The sequence below is a fragment of the Onychostoma macrolepis genome, chromosome 14 (assembly GCF_012432095.1).
Source record: "Onychostoma macrolepis isolate SWU-2019 chromosome 14, ASM1243209v1, whole genome shotgun sequence".
Taxonomy (NCBI): Eukaryota; Metazoa; Chordata; class Actinopteri; order Cypriniformes; family Cyprinidae; genus Onychostoma; species Onychostoma macrolepis.
The window spans coordinates 14,609,939-14,623,739 of NC_081168.1; the positions used below are offsets into that span (position 1 = coordinate 14,609,939).

The following is a 13,801-nucleotide window of genomic DNA, read 5'->3' on the forward strand; positions in this document are numbered from 1 at the left end:
GTATTATAAGGCTCATATTTTGCCATCTCTCATGCTACTTTAAAGCAGACAAAGACCACTTTTAATAACAACAACAATATATATATATATATATATATATAATTTTTTTCCCAAACATCCATAAGATCAGATACCAGATCAGATGACTTTGTAATACGACACATTTGCTTTGAACTATTTTTACTGTAATATCAGTTTTATTATTTCGATGGCACGCTTTAAACAGCTGTTGATAAGTAACTCTGCAACTACATGTCAACTATAGCGGTCATTAGAGTATTGGCCTGATCTTGGCACGATTTGCTTGAAGTAGGGTGTCGTGGGGATTCGTAAAGGACGCAAGATTCAATCAATTCATCTTGTGTAGTGTGTCGTGCACGACAACTGATGCCATGCCTGTGATGCTTCACGTCAACAGAGAAAGTATGGAAGGATTTTCCAGACTATTTTCAAAAGCAATTGCAAATTGTATTTTCAATTCGCATTTTCCACATGTGAGCGCATAAACTGTGACATAATCCAAATGCAATTGCAAATCTTGTATTACCGTTTGCATTTTCACTTTCGCGAACGCACAGTGACTGTCACATTTCAAATGAAAACGCAAAGTCCATTTGCAATTGTATTTCCCATGTCTTACGAGTTATGAGCCTGTCATATTTATATAGCAATATTAATTACCACATTTGCTTTTTCACTTTCTCTACGTCGTGCATGTAACCTGCCAAAACTCAAATGAAATCGCAATTCCTTTTGCATTTGAATTTCCGAGGTCTACACAGAAAGCTGTCAATCATTGTGAAGGGGCGGGACTATACTAGAGGGCGTGTTTGTAGTGGGAAGTGACGTCACGCATAGAAGACTGTGCTGAACGCTTTGATTAATGGAGGTAATCGGTGAAGGCTCCGCTAAAGGCAGCTGTCAATCAGTTCATGCCTGTGTGAACCAACAGACAACCTTCTTGGCACAATACATAATTCTGTCTTTTTTACCCCAAATGCAGCGATTATCCCCTGCTAACAGCGGGAGCCACAACGGTACGCACAATAGATCAATATTCACTATTAACGAAACGCTTTACATCTGTCTCAACGTCTCTCACTGCTTCTTTCTCTCCGATTGACACAAATGAGTAAACGTTACAGCATATGCGATAAGCACGTCTTTAAACATAAATTAACGGTAGCAATGTAAATATACAGTATGAAGAAATTAACTTATTGATGCACGCACACATGCAATTACTCAAAGCATTGCAGATGAAATGACATTATTATCACCATTAGGTCCAATGATCTCACGCTTATTATAATAACAGCGCCTACACCTTTTCTAAACTGCACCAGCATCCGGGTCTCTAACACGGTCTGGGTCCTAACTATAGGTCATTAACTAACTGCCAGACTAATAATCACACAAGGAATAAACCTATTACACAAATAACTGCATGAACAGTCAAACTGGCCCTCAATTTAGTACATTTATGATGTTTTCTTGAGGGATTACCACGACAGAGTGAAAAGGGTCAGTTAAAAACTATTTTACCTCAGTTCTCTTTGACAGTCCTCTTCATGCACTCCAGATTTGTGTCCACGGTCAGGTTTTCTTTTATATGGGCTTTTCTGATGACAAGTCTGGGCAGAACACGCTGTTTGCTAGCCATTGTTTGTTTACACTCATGTCACCACCTGTCTAGTCCCACACTATCGATGACAGCATGCATGTTGTTAAAGACTACAAGCAAAGAATGTTCAGAAAGAAACTTGTAGTCTGACATGTTTCTTGTTCATGACACGACAAGATTTTAGGAGTCAAAATCGTGTAATCTGGCACATTGACTGTCGAAACCGATAAAAATTGTGTAGTCTGAACTGGCTTTGAGGCAGTGATACATTGTATTTTATAGGCATTCAGTAGACAGTCCTTAAAAGCGTTTACCTCTAAAGACAATACAAGAAATCAACACACGACTGTGAGTTTCAGCAAACCTTCTCCCCAAAGATAACAGTACCGCAATTGTTTAAGCTGCACCTGGCCATGAAAACTAAATGCGTGTAAAAATTCACATGTAGTTAACTTTCAGTAGAAGATCAAAGACCAGCAGAACCCCCTCACTAGAAACTATATTGAATCTAATAAGTTAACAGATGCCATTATGTTCACAATAAATGCCCGTTACAACATAGTATAACATCATCTTAGTTTTTTTCATATGATGTTACGTCAGGATGTAGGATCTGCAGATCTTAAACAGATTCTTACATTTGTAATCCTAAAACACTCATGATGTTTTGAAGATAAACTCTTTGATTAGAGGCTGCAGACAATCCACATTCAAAAGAGACAAACAAGATCTGACAGCAAACAAGCAAGATTCAAGATCCCCCAGGAACTCAAAACCATCTCAACAATATAATGCGATAGAATTTGGCCAGAAAGAGGATTCTCTAGTAGGCCTACTCCTGACAGCATCTTCAGAGCTTGATGCAGAAAACAGCAGCATGTAGAAAACAGCGGGTGAGAAATCAGGACATCTAAATGGGAAGGGAGAACATAAAAGGACAGTAAATGGCCTAGAAATCGCTTGGCAGCACAGGACAGCACTTCTTAGGTAGAGTCTCCTGGAATATAATGGCTACCTGAGAAGAATAAAAGATTGAAATTGTTTTGCGTTTTAACAGCATCAAAAGCTTTTCATTTTTTTTATTTCGAGAGAGAGTTCTCCTGGCATGACATCAGCTGTAGCAGAGGTAATGCTGAGTGTCAAAGAGAGAGCTTTTACAGCTTTGGAGGAGCCATCTTGCTGCTGACAATATTTACATAGCCCCCCTGCAGTTCTCTAAACTGAATGATGTTACAACGCTGTTCATTTTTCAGGGTAATTAATTTCACCACCTGGCAGATAGAAATAATAAAAGTGGAATTTATTGACCCGTTTTATTTTCTTGATGCAGGAGAGAAGAGGCACTGAGGTTTGTAAATAAACAAAGAGTCATTATTATAAATAGAAATGACAGGTAATGGGTTTCTCATCACATATAGTGTTCATGCATTCGATTCTGTTGAAGAAAAAAATAAGCTCATGGCCACCTTGAACATCCTTTGACCTTTAATTTCTGCTGTTGATCCAACAATGCAAACATTAAAGTACACTTGGCACAGTGTAAGACATTCTTGGATCAACATCTTTGATCAAAAATGTTGTTCCAGAAAGAAGCAATCAAAACTTTAAAGGGGTCACGAGCTGCTTATTTATTTATTTTACTGTTCTTTGAGGTCAATTTATAATGTTATCAAAATGTTTACATCAAAAAACATAATTTAGAAGTAACAGGCTATTTTAGTCCACTGCTATGATCGGCTAACAGTTGTGTATGTTTGACAGCCTACAGCCTTCACAGATGGACGCTTGTAACGATGGCAGTCGCCCTAGAATAGATAAGCTATAGTAAAGGAAATGTTCGGGCACCTGTCAGGATTAATCCTGACAAAATTTAAATTAACCCAGGATAGCAAAAACCAGAAACCACCTGTTACAATACTGCTACCCTTTTGTTGAAAGACGTCACGTCTGATTTGTTACAAGCATTAGTGACAGAATCATCAGCCAATCAAATTGACGTTCAGTGACAGCCCGCCCTCTGGGTCCTAGCCATGTGCCCAGTGCTACCCCCAGCGTTACACCGCCCCTTTAGTGAGGAATTTCCAAGGTACAAAATTGTAAGTCAACGAAAAGAAAATGACAGCCACAGTCGTCACAGCGCCTACACCAGATCTTGTTGCCAATCTACTAAAAACGTCTTTTGCAGACAAAAGAGAATAACTGTGAAAGGAAGACCTACACCAAAACTGAATTCGCTAGCAAAGGCCAGCAAAGGTTTTCAAAGATTGCAACTATAAGTGCACTATGTTAGACTATGAGTGGCTAACAGCTAGCACCGAGCACCCGTTATTTTGTTGGCAGTGTTTACTTTTTAATACGAGTAAAGGGACATGGAATGACAAACCCATGGACTTTGTTTTACAAGTGACAGGTGAGTGCGTTATTATTTGATGAGAATTGTATCATGCACATTGTTATGGAGGTGTACATGGTGCGTTGACAATACTGTGGTGTGGTGTGTGGATGTCCAGCATTTAAGGTGGGAGGAGTTGGATCTAGATCCATCCATGTCCCCTGGATCTTGAGTTCTGCAGTGAGGACCATCTCTGTGTATTGGCGGATTACTTTTACTGATCCATGTAGGGAAGTTTACTCAGCATTTAACCCACCCTAATCTAGCCTACTGTTGAAATTGTTGATCAGCTGTCATTGTTGTTGAGAGCCTGTGTGCGGCATAATATGTGCATTATATGCATATAGCTGCATTAACTGTAACAGAGATGTGTAAGATGCATGCATGTATTTTACAGTTGTTTATTGAAGGCCCTGACTGAAACCCCACGGTACGCCACTGTAAATTGTCCATAGAAAAAGAGAAAAAAGAAACATTAAACATTGTTCATTTCATAGTTAAGAAAAGAAAAAAAAAAGCAATCTTAAAAAGCAAAAATAACCATGCAAATAAAATAAGCACATTGAATGTGCAGAAGTAAATGTTGTGCGAGTGCGTGCGTGCGTGTGTAGTGGTGAATGAATGAGTGTGTGTAATGGCGGCGTAGAGGTACTGACCAAGTTTGCAGTCATGAAGGAAACTGGAGAGCGTAGCGGGTTTTGTCAGACACCAGTAAAGGTGGATGAACAGCTATCACTTGTTTTTAGAACAGCTTTACTAAAAGCAGACGATCTTGGAGTGCAGTGCTTAAAAAGAAAAAAGTGAAACTCCGCGATGCACCAGACATTGATCACAGGAAGCAACAGTTCAACAAGCGGCCATCTTTCCACTTCGCACGGTAATCCACTCCCTCACTCTCACTACTGCAAACCTTACTGATGCCACAATCTCTCTCGGGTATGACATGCTTCCTTATATCCTCCTTCCTTCTGCTGTTAGTTGAAACACTACACCCCAATCACGCAAAGTGAAAGTAAACAATTTCCTGTGGCACAGAGTTTCCGCATTGCCACACTCTGATGTGATTTAAAATGCATTAAGTGGTTAAAAACGCATAAATTCTCAGTACATATCAAACAATCTGTAATAACAGATAAAGCAATAGTAATAACGTAATAAAAACAGTTATTTACACTTGTGTGGTGCGACATCTGATCCAATATAATTGGCACAACATCATCTTTTAGTTTCAGTCTTTCTGAAAATCCTGTGCCAAATTGTGCCTTGTCTGTAAATTAATCCGAAGTAAAATGAAGTGAACAAAGGACCAAGTTCTTACTGACACGGTCTGGCACTTAATTAAAAATAAAGTTAATCAAATAAAGTTTATCATTTGGTTTCAAGGTAGACCTGTGTTTGCTGCTCTTGTCACTTATACCTACTATGTGCGCAAATAGGCGAGCGGGGCTAAACAGGCAGTGATGTAGAAGCAGGCGTTGATCTTCTTCTGTGGAGGCGGTGTTTAACCACACACTATTACATCATACACTTTATTCCACAAGCTGTCCTTTTGGCTTCAATATAAGCTGTTGTTAGACTAACAAGAAAGTTTTGAGTTCTGAAACACACAAGGGAATTTTGATTTCTCAGTTCATGGCCCCTTTAAAACTACTTCTAGAATCATAGGTCAGGGATTGGTTGAAATGAACTGTGGACCAGGAAAAACAGAATTTGTTGTTCCAGGACCATTCTACTGGTGTAAATCACGTAAAGCCTGAAGCTATGGTTGCTTTGGACCTTGTGGAAGTTCTTTTTCTGCAGACATCTCTATGAAGCTATCAAACAGTTAACAGTTTTGATTAATATAAGACTATGCAGTACATTTTTACACTTATACAAATGAAATACAAAAGAAACAAAATATTAAATAAGTAGAAAGACAGAATTAGAAAACTTTTACACTCTTAACAATAAAGGTTCTTTATTGGCATCAGTGGTTCAATGAAGAACCTTGAACATCTACGTTACCTTTCAAATGTAGAAAAGGTTCTTTCGGGTTTTTAAAATGTTCTTCAAAATGGTTCTTTTAGGAACTTCACTTTTTGGTTCTTCTATGGCATCACTGCAAAAACACCCTTTTGGGACCTTTATTAAGAGTGTAGCCAATATCTTTCATCGTTAGAATTTTAATAAATGTAGGGATTTAAAAATGTGACTATAATACTAATATGTATTATCACACAGTTTCTGTAAGTTTGGTGAAGACTCTTTAAGAACTTTAAGAAAATTAAATGAATAGAAATGATAAATGCATTTAATTTTGTGAAAGTTCTCAGAAAACAAGACATATATCTTCATTTTGCATTTTGCAAGTAAATGTATCTTGATTTAAAATATGTTTAGATACTTGTACTAGAAATGAGACAAAAAATAAAAGATAAATAAATAACAGCAGAAGATGTTTTATTTTATTTTTTATTTTTGCAGTGCATGCAATATCTAATGCCGTGACTTTGTGAATTCATGACTTTCTGCTCTGATTTAAGACCTTTTTAAGGCCATCATTTGTGGAAAGGCAAATTAAAACTTTTTAAGCCTTTTTTAAGACCAGCAGAAACCCTGCCACAACACTAATGAGTATCTGAACTAATCTGTGTCACCCAACAGGAAGATCACAATTTCATTAGGCATCACAAGATACTTTTTAAAAATTAAATACATATTCTGGTGAAAAAAATAAAAATAAAACAAATATAATCTTGAGTATCTCCCCAAAAAATAAGAGTCCACTTCAGAATTAAGTAAGCTTTGCTGATGTTGCTAAAACGATCCTTCATATTTCTTTCAGTCTCTTTATAGCCTGGTCCACTTATTGCATAAACATCCACTGTATCTTTTGCATTGTCATCATTCTTGCTCGACATTGACACAGTCCTCCTCTAGGCTGTGAAAACAATTACGAACAGTACTTCAAACTTGTCAGGCCAATGTATCTCCCTTCCCCTTCACTCTCTCCCTTTTCTCTCTCTGTCCCAGAAGTCCTCATCCTCCTACATGGGCCTTAGTTGTGGATAATGAGCTGGGATTGAGGCAGCAGAACTGTGGTGAAGTTTGAATCCTCGTGCCTATAAGCAGCTGTGTCTCTGTCTTCCTCTTCTATTACTCCATGTTGCCTTGACTACTGCTTTAGAATTATTGTCAGTGTGGGGGAATTAAAAAGAAAAAGTTCTTTGTTCAAAATCAGCCGTTTCCAATGCGGGTGACGTACAGTAAGATCAAACGTCAACGGGCCGATATACAGCTGAGGCAACTGAAGAGAAACATTTCCCTCGCAGACTGCAGGCAAATTTACTGCTGAAGAAAAGAGGACACAGAAGACAATGCAGAAATACAATGCATCATTGCAAGAGCTAATCAACTGGCATTTGTGTGCACGGCAAAACTTCACATGATTAAGAATGATCAGTGAGTTTTAAACATAACAAGCTGGCTTTAATTGATCATTTAAATCTGACAACATTCTCACTAAAGACTTCCTAGGCTTCTCTTGTTTATTGAGCTTCATTTTATGAGTCCATAATTGTATTACTAACAGCAATGTTATGAGGCCGTTATCACTGCAACGTTAATCTGCTATGTGACAATACGCTAGCTTTGAGCGAACGTGGATCAGTTCTGAGGGGTATCAGCTGCTTTGTTTTAGCTCACTATGCAGTAACTTTTATGGCATACACGCTTTTCACCCCAGGCAAAATTACAGTGCCCCCTCGAATATTGGCTCCCAGTTCCCTTGTATTATTTATTGTGCTCATCATACCTGAATTGAAAATTTTTGTTCTTCATACAGATACAAGAGGGAACATGACATTTGAAGCACATCCCTTAAGTGGGAAACATGGGAATCGTTCAGCCCACTGAGCAGCACCTTAGTTTTTGAAAAGCTGTTTTAACCCATTGGACTGTTTTGATTTCTCTTTTGCTATATATTGGATATTAGAACATAACCAGGGCTTTTTTTTTCTTTTTTTTTTTTTTTACTTTTTCATTTATTTATTTATTTGTTAAAATTGAGTTCAAAATACCTTTTACAATACATATTTCCACCACTAACTAACTAAATACACACATAGCACCTTTTTAATTACAAATTATAAGGCAGCACGATTAATTCTCCAGTGTCCGTTTGGTAGAAATATAAACAGTATGCGTTTTAATCTTAAATGTCTTAGAGTGGAAGATAGGATGATTGCCGCAATGCTGTTATCAACATGGAAGGTTTCCCAGTTTAAAATTCCATTGGATCAGTATTATCATTTATAATCAAATCTTCAGTCACATGAATATGCTACTAGACTAGCAACAGTGGGTAGATTTTTACTCCCCAATGCTAAAACTAATTTTATAAAACATACAGTAGTATATAGGCAATGAAATCATGGAATTGTCACATATTGACCCAGTTTCTTTAGTTCCCTGATTGGTTAATTAGCTCCTCACCTGTTTCTGTTCCCCTTTGATTACGTTGATTATTTAAAGCCTGTGTTCTCCTCTCATTAAGTCTGCTATTACGTTTGCATTATGTGTTTTGCTACCCCTTGCTCCTGGAATTCTTCTGTGGACTATTATTAAAAGACTATTGTTTGGAATCCTCCCTCGTCGTGCGTTTGACTAGCCAACACACATAACAGGAATCTCTTACCACTGTCATTAATTAGGATAACACGGAAAACAGATTCTTAAAGGCACACCTTGGATTATTGTATTTATAGAATGTTGAGGTATAGGAATTAATTGAATGAGGAATAAGATTTGAAGCAGGTGTTTCATGTACTAAAAAGGTGGAAGAAATGTTTAAAGTGTCCTGAAATGTGAAAAATGTATTCAGTTCTTTGTACAGTGTATGAATTTTACATATGAATGAATTGTTCTGTGGAATAGATTAGCAATGCTCTTGGGCATAGCTAATGCGGATTCAAATAAATAAACTGCAAAATATAAACACATACACCACCAGTCAAAAGTTTTTTGAACAGCAAGATGTTTAATTATTATTATTTTTTAAGAATTTTCTTCTGCTCACCAAGCCTGCATTTATTTGATCCCAAAATACAGCAAAAGCAGTAATATTGTGAATTATTTCTACTATTTTAAAATAACTGCTTTCTGTTTGAATACATTTCAAAAAGTAATTTATTCCTGTGATCAAAGCTACATTTTCAGCATTACTGTCAGCTTCAGTTTCTCATTCCTTCATAAATTATTATAATATGCTGATTTGCTGTTCAAGAAACCTTTATTATTATAAGTATTTAAAACTGTAAATTGAAACCTTTATTATTAAAAAAATTTAAAACTGTAAATTATTATTATTAATTATTTTTTTTGATGAATAGAAAGATCAGCATTTATCTGAAATTAAAACGCTTTTGTAACATTATACACCATACCATTCAAAAGCGTAACTTTTATTAGGAAGGACACTTTAAATTGATCAAAAGTGATAAAGACATTTATAATGTTACAAAATATTTCTATATCAGATAAATGCTGTTCTTCTCAACCTTCTATTCATCAAGAAACCTTAACAATTCTACTCAGCTGTTTTTAACATAATAATAATAATAAATGTTTTTGAGCAGTAAATCAGAATATTAGAATGATTTCTGAAGGATCATGTGACTGGAGTAATGATGCTAGAAATTCAGCTTTGAAATTACTTTTTTTCTTTTAAATAGTAAAAATATTTCAAAAATTTTACTTTTTTTGCTATAATTTGGGATCAAATAAATGCAGGCATGGTGAGCAGAAGAGAATTCTTAAAAAACATTTTTTTTAAATCCTACTGCACAAAATCTTTTGACTGGTAGCGTAATTGTAAACTGTAAACTCAGAATTCAGACTTTTCCTCTCACAACTGACCCTTCAAAAAAAAAACACCCTCCTTAAGTACTGTTGCTATGTCCGACAAGCCATGCGTCTCACACCATGTTCTCACGCAGAAAAAGAAAAATACATTGTGGAACAAAGAGGAAACTGACAACACACCGAAAGACAAGACAGTGCAGGTTACTTCTGGTAAGAAACAAGGTCTCAGCTTTAAAATTTCTCACTTTTCTGACTTTTATTTCTGTTAAAGTTGTGAGTTTGTGTGATATAAACTCAGAATTGCGGGAGAAAAGTTTTTGTTAATTTTAATCCTGTGGTGGAAACAAGCTCCCATTAAAACAGGATTACAGGCTGAAATGGTAGATTAAACACAATTAAAAAACATCAGAACAACACCCACATGTGAATCCTACAAAAGAGCAAAGGAACATAGCATCAGATTTGAGAACAGGAAGGAGTCAAAATGACACGGCAGCAGGTGGCCTTCCTCCCCTCGGGCCACGCTTCTGAAGACAGAGGCTCCAGATGCGTTGTCATAAACTAAATCCTTTTGGAAGATAGATGGGAAGAGAAAAAAGGATCACATTCTCATCTAAATGGATAGATCATGCTGGATGTCAGCAGGGAGCAGTAGGCATCAGATGTTTTTGGGGAATCATTCCGCTGTATTAAGGTGCTGTCCCACCAGCTGACTTGTAACAACTCGATTTTGGTAGGGGATGTCACTGTTTGTACTGAAAACTTGTGTTGACATTTTTTCTATAGTAACAGAAAGTTTGGGAGGACATATTGAAGGGCTCATCTTTTTAAAGCACAGTAGTCACAGCCGTGCTTCAGAAAATCAGCTTGATTGTGAATACTGCAAAACCCTCTAGATAGATAAATAGACATTTGTTTTGTTTCACTCATAAATAAATCAGCGTTTTGAATGATTTGGTTGAACTTATGATTCATTGACACTCAAAAAAAAAAAAAAGAGTAACTTGGGGCCACCTACTAGCATAACTCATTCAGAATGAGTCATTGAAAAACCTCTAGTACTAATAAATACAAAATCAGCAAAATTAATGTTTTTTTTTCTTTCTTTCTTTGGAAATTTGTGACAAATGGTGCATTCACAGGTTTTACCCAACACTATCTCACGACCAATTCGTACCCCAATGACAGGTAGTTTTAGGGGCGGGGTCAGGGGTATGTAATTCGTACGAATTCATATGAATTGGGGAACTCATAAAATCTGTACAATTGAGCAAAAATTTTACAAATTTGTACGACCTCACTCCTCACCTCAATAAGCCAGCTCGTAAAATATGTACAAATTGCTATAAGATTGGCTTGGTTTCACCACATTATCCTGGTGAGGAAAAAAAAAAACACTTTAGTCAGATAAAGCACAAGCAACAATTAATGTTTTCTTAGATGACTTGTGCATCTTTGATTTTATTCACTCATGTCACTTACATAACTGAGGGTCAGATTATCAGACTAGAAATATGACAACCTGGTCTCATGGCATTTACGTACCTCTGCGCACTTTTTGTGCGACACCGTTTTACATACCTTGCTGCACGTTTCGCCAGTTCTTCAGTTTCAAATAGAAATGTTCACTGAGTGGCGCTAAAACACAGGTTCAATATGTGAACCCTGGCACGTTTTTATTACATAGATATTGGTACATATTGCTGTTTTTTTATTAGGTTGCTTCAGATACGTATTGCGGCGGTTCAGAATTCAAATATCCGGGGACTGTCGCTAAAGGTTAATGCTCTATGGTGTTGGAAATATGCCCTACACCAAATCCAGCCCTAAACCTACCCGATAGTGTTAACAAATGCAAAACTGATATAAAAACATATTAGCTGATGTAACTGTGCCTTTTGAACGTCCTTTTATGCAGATTTTTATGAAGGTAAATTTGGTGCAAAACAACTGAGCGTCCGTGACAGCGGAATTTGTAGTTGTAGAGAAGAGTCACACGTGTATCAGTAAATTTGAGGCCACAGACAAAAGTTGCAAACTTGTAGATTTTTTTCTCTCTCCCACAAACACAACACAACAGTTACACCTTCTCGGATCCTTCATTGCAGATACACAAATCCTATTCTACGAATCACAAATCAAGAAACTTGTACTCTCACATGTTTTGCTACTATTGCTGCAGTGAATATGGTGCAAAACACACTCACACACCTGCATCAAAAATGTGAAGTCGTGGACGAAATTTGTACATCCGCAAATCAGTATTTGAATTCTTGCAATTAGATTTGCACACTTGTAGAATGTTTTCTCACATATATATATTTTTTTCTTGGATGCTTTTTCTAGCACAAACACAAGTGCATAACGACAACGGCTTGAATCTGCTGCTACGAGTCTCAGATGCTGTTTTTCACTTGCAAATGACAAGTTTCGCGCACTCTCACTTTTGCACCAAGTATCTGTGTGACAAATGGAGCAAAAGTGATTTGTGCATCTGTAGAGGCAGCGGCGGCCCTCTGCAGAGATCAGAGAAGTTTGACCAATCAGAAGAGCTACACTGTATCCGGTTTTTGTTATTCTTTATAGTTCTTCGGTTTTTTATGATCAAGTTTGTGGATCTTATCGTCTGCAACATCGAGGGTGTATTTTGGAGCCATCGCGACAGTGATTACATCAGCTGGTAAGTTGAGTTAAAGTCAGTTATTTGAAGTAAATTTTTTAATCAGGGAAGCATAATAATTCTACACTGCCTTTTTATCGCAGGTTATGTCAGACGTATAACAGCGAGCTAACGTGAAAATAGTAAAGAAAAATGAGTTAAGACACACCGCTGTTATGTACATCTTTTGTATTTTATTTTCAGGTTTTAGTCTATTGTCACCTGCAACGGAGGTGTATTGGAGTCTTTTCCTGTGATTGAATCATAGAGGTGGTAACAACAGGTGAGTAAGCTGCCATCAACTACTATATTAGCTGAATTAGACACTAGAAAAAAAAAAAAAAAACTACCATACAATAACAGAACTTACAGGTTATAATAAAATAAACATTCATAATATTTCTTAGCCAAACTTCCCATATATTGCTAGTCCGTTCCTGTACAACCCGTTCTGTGGGTTAGTGGAGAGCAGCAGCCTAACAGGATTGTGACTCTGTTACAGGAGGTTGCTCCAAGCAAAAACAGGGATGCTGACTATGAAGGGCAGAATCACAATATGGCCAGCTGTCAATTTTATTGAAATTAGGTAACCCAAAATACATTTGATTTTACATTATATTTACATTCATGCTTTTGCCAGATGCTTTAATCCAAAGCAAACTGTGCTGCATTATGTACACATTTTTATTGAGTTAAGTTACCCAAACTGTATTTTCAATTACTGCTTTTTTATTATTATTATTATTATTATTATTTTCTAGTTTGTGGTCTGGATCATGTCATCTGCAATACATTCCAGTTGGAGGCTTTTTTTGTGATTGCTATCGTAACGGGGATAACATCAACTGGTAAGTTAGCCGAAGTAACTAAAAAAAAGTATTTTTTTTTTTAAATTGTTATCCATTCCCTTGATAATCAACCCCATTATTTCAGCAATATAACACTAAGCTCACAATGTCAAATGCAGAAACGTTAATTCATACGTTCATGACCTCGAGGCTAGATTATTGTAATGCTTTATTGGGTGGTTGCTCTGCGCGTTTAATAAACAAACTACAGTTGGTCCAAAATGCAGCAGCTAGAGTCCTTACTAGAACCAGGAAATATGACCATATTAGCCCGGTTCTGTCAACACTGCACTGGCTCCCTATTAAACATCATATACATTTTAAGATCTTGCTAATTACTTATAATGCCCTGAATGGTTTAGCTCCTCAGTACTTGAGCGAGCTCTTATCACACTATAGTCTTTCACGTCCGCTGCGTTCTCAAAACTCTGGCC

General features: G+C 36.8%; 1 long non-coding RNA gene across 1 annotated transcript; it reads left to right on the forward strand.

The window, feature by feature from the left end:
• The first annotated feature begins 12,309 nt into the window (after positions 1-12,309).
• Positions 12,310-13,369, forward strand: LOC131553453 (uncharacterized). The gene is made up of 3 exons (XR_009274188.1): positions 12,310-12,540; positions 12,724-12,802; positions 13,281-13,369. It is a non-coding gene; the product is annotated as an uncharacterized LOC131553453 (long non-coding RNA).
• The last annotated feature ends 432 nt before the right edge of the window (positions 13,370-13,801 follow it).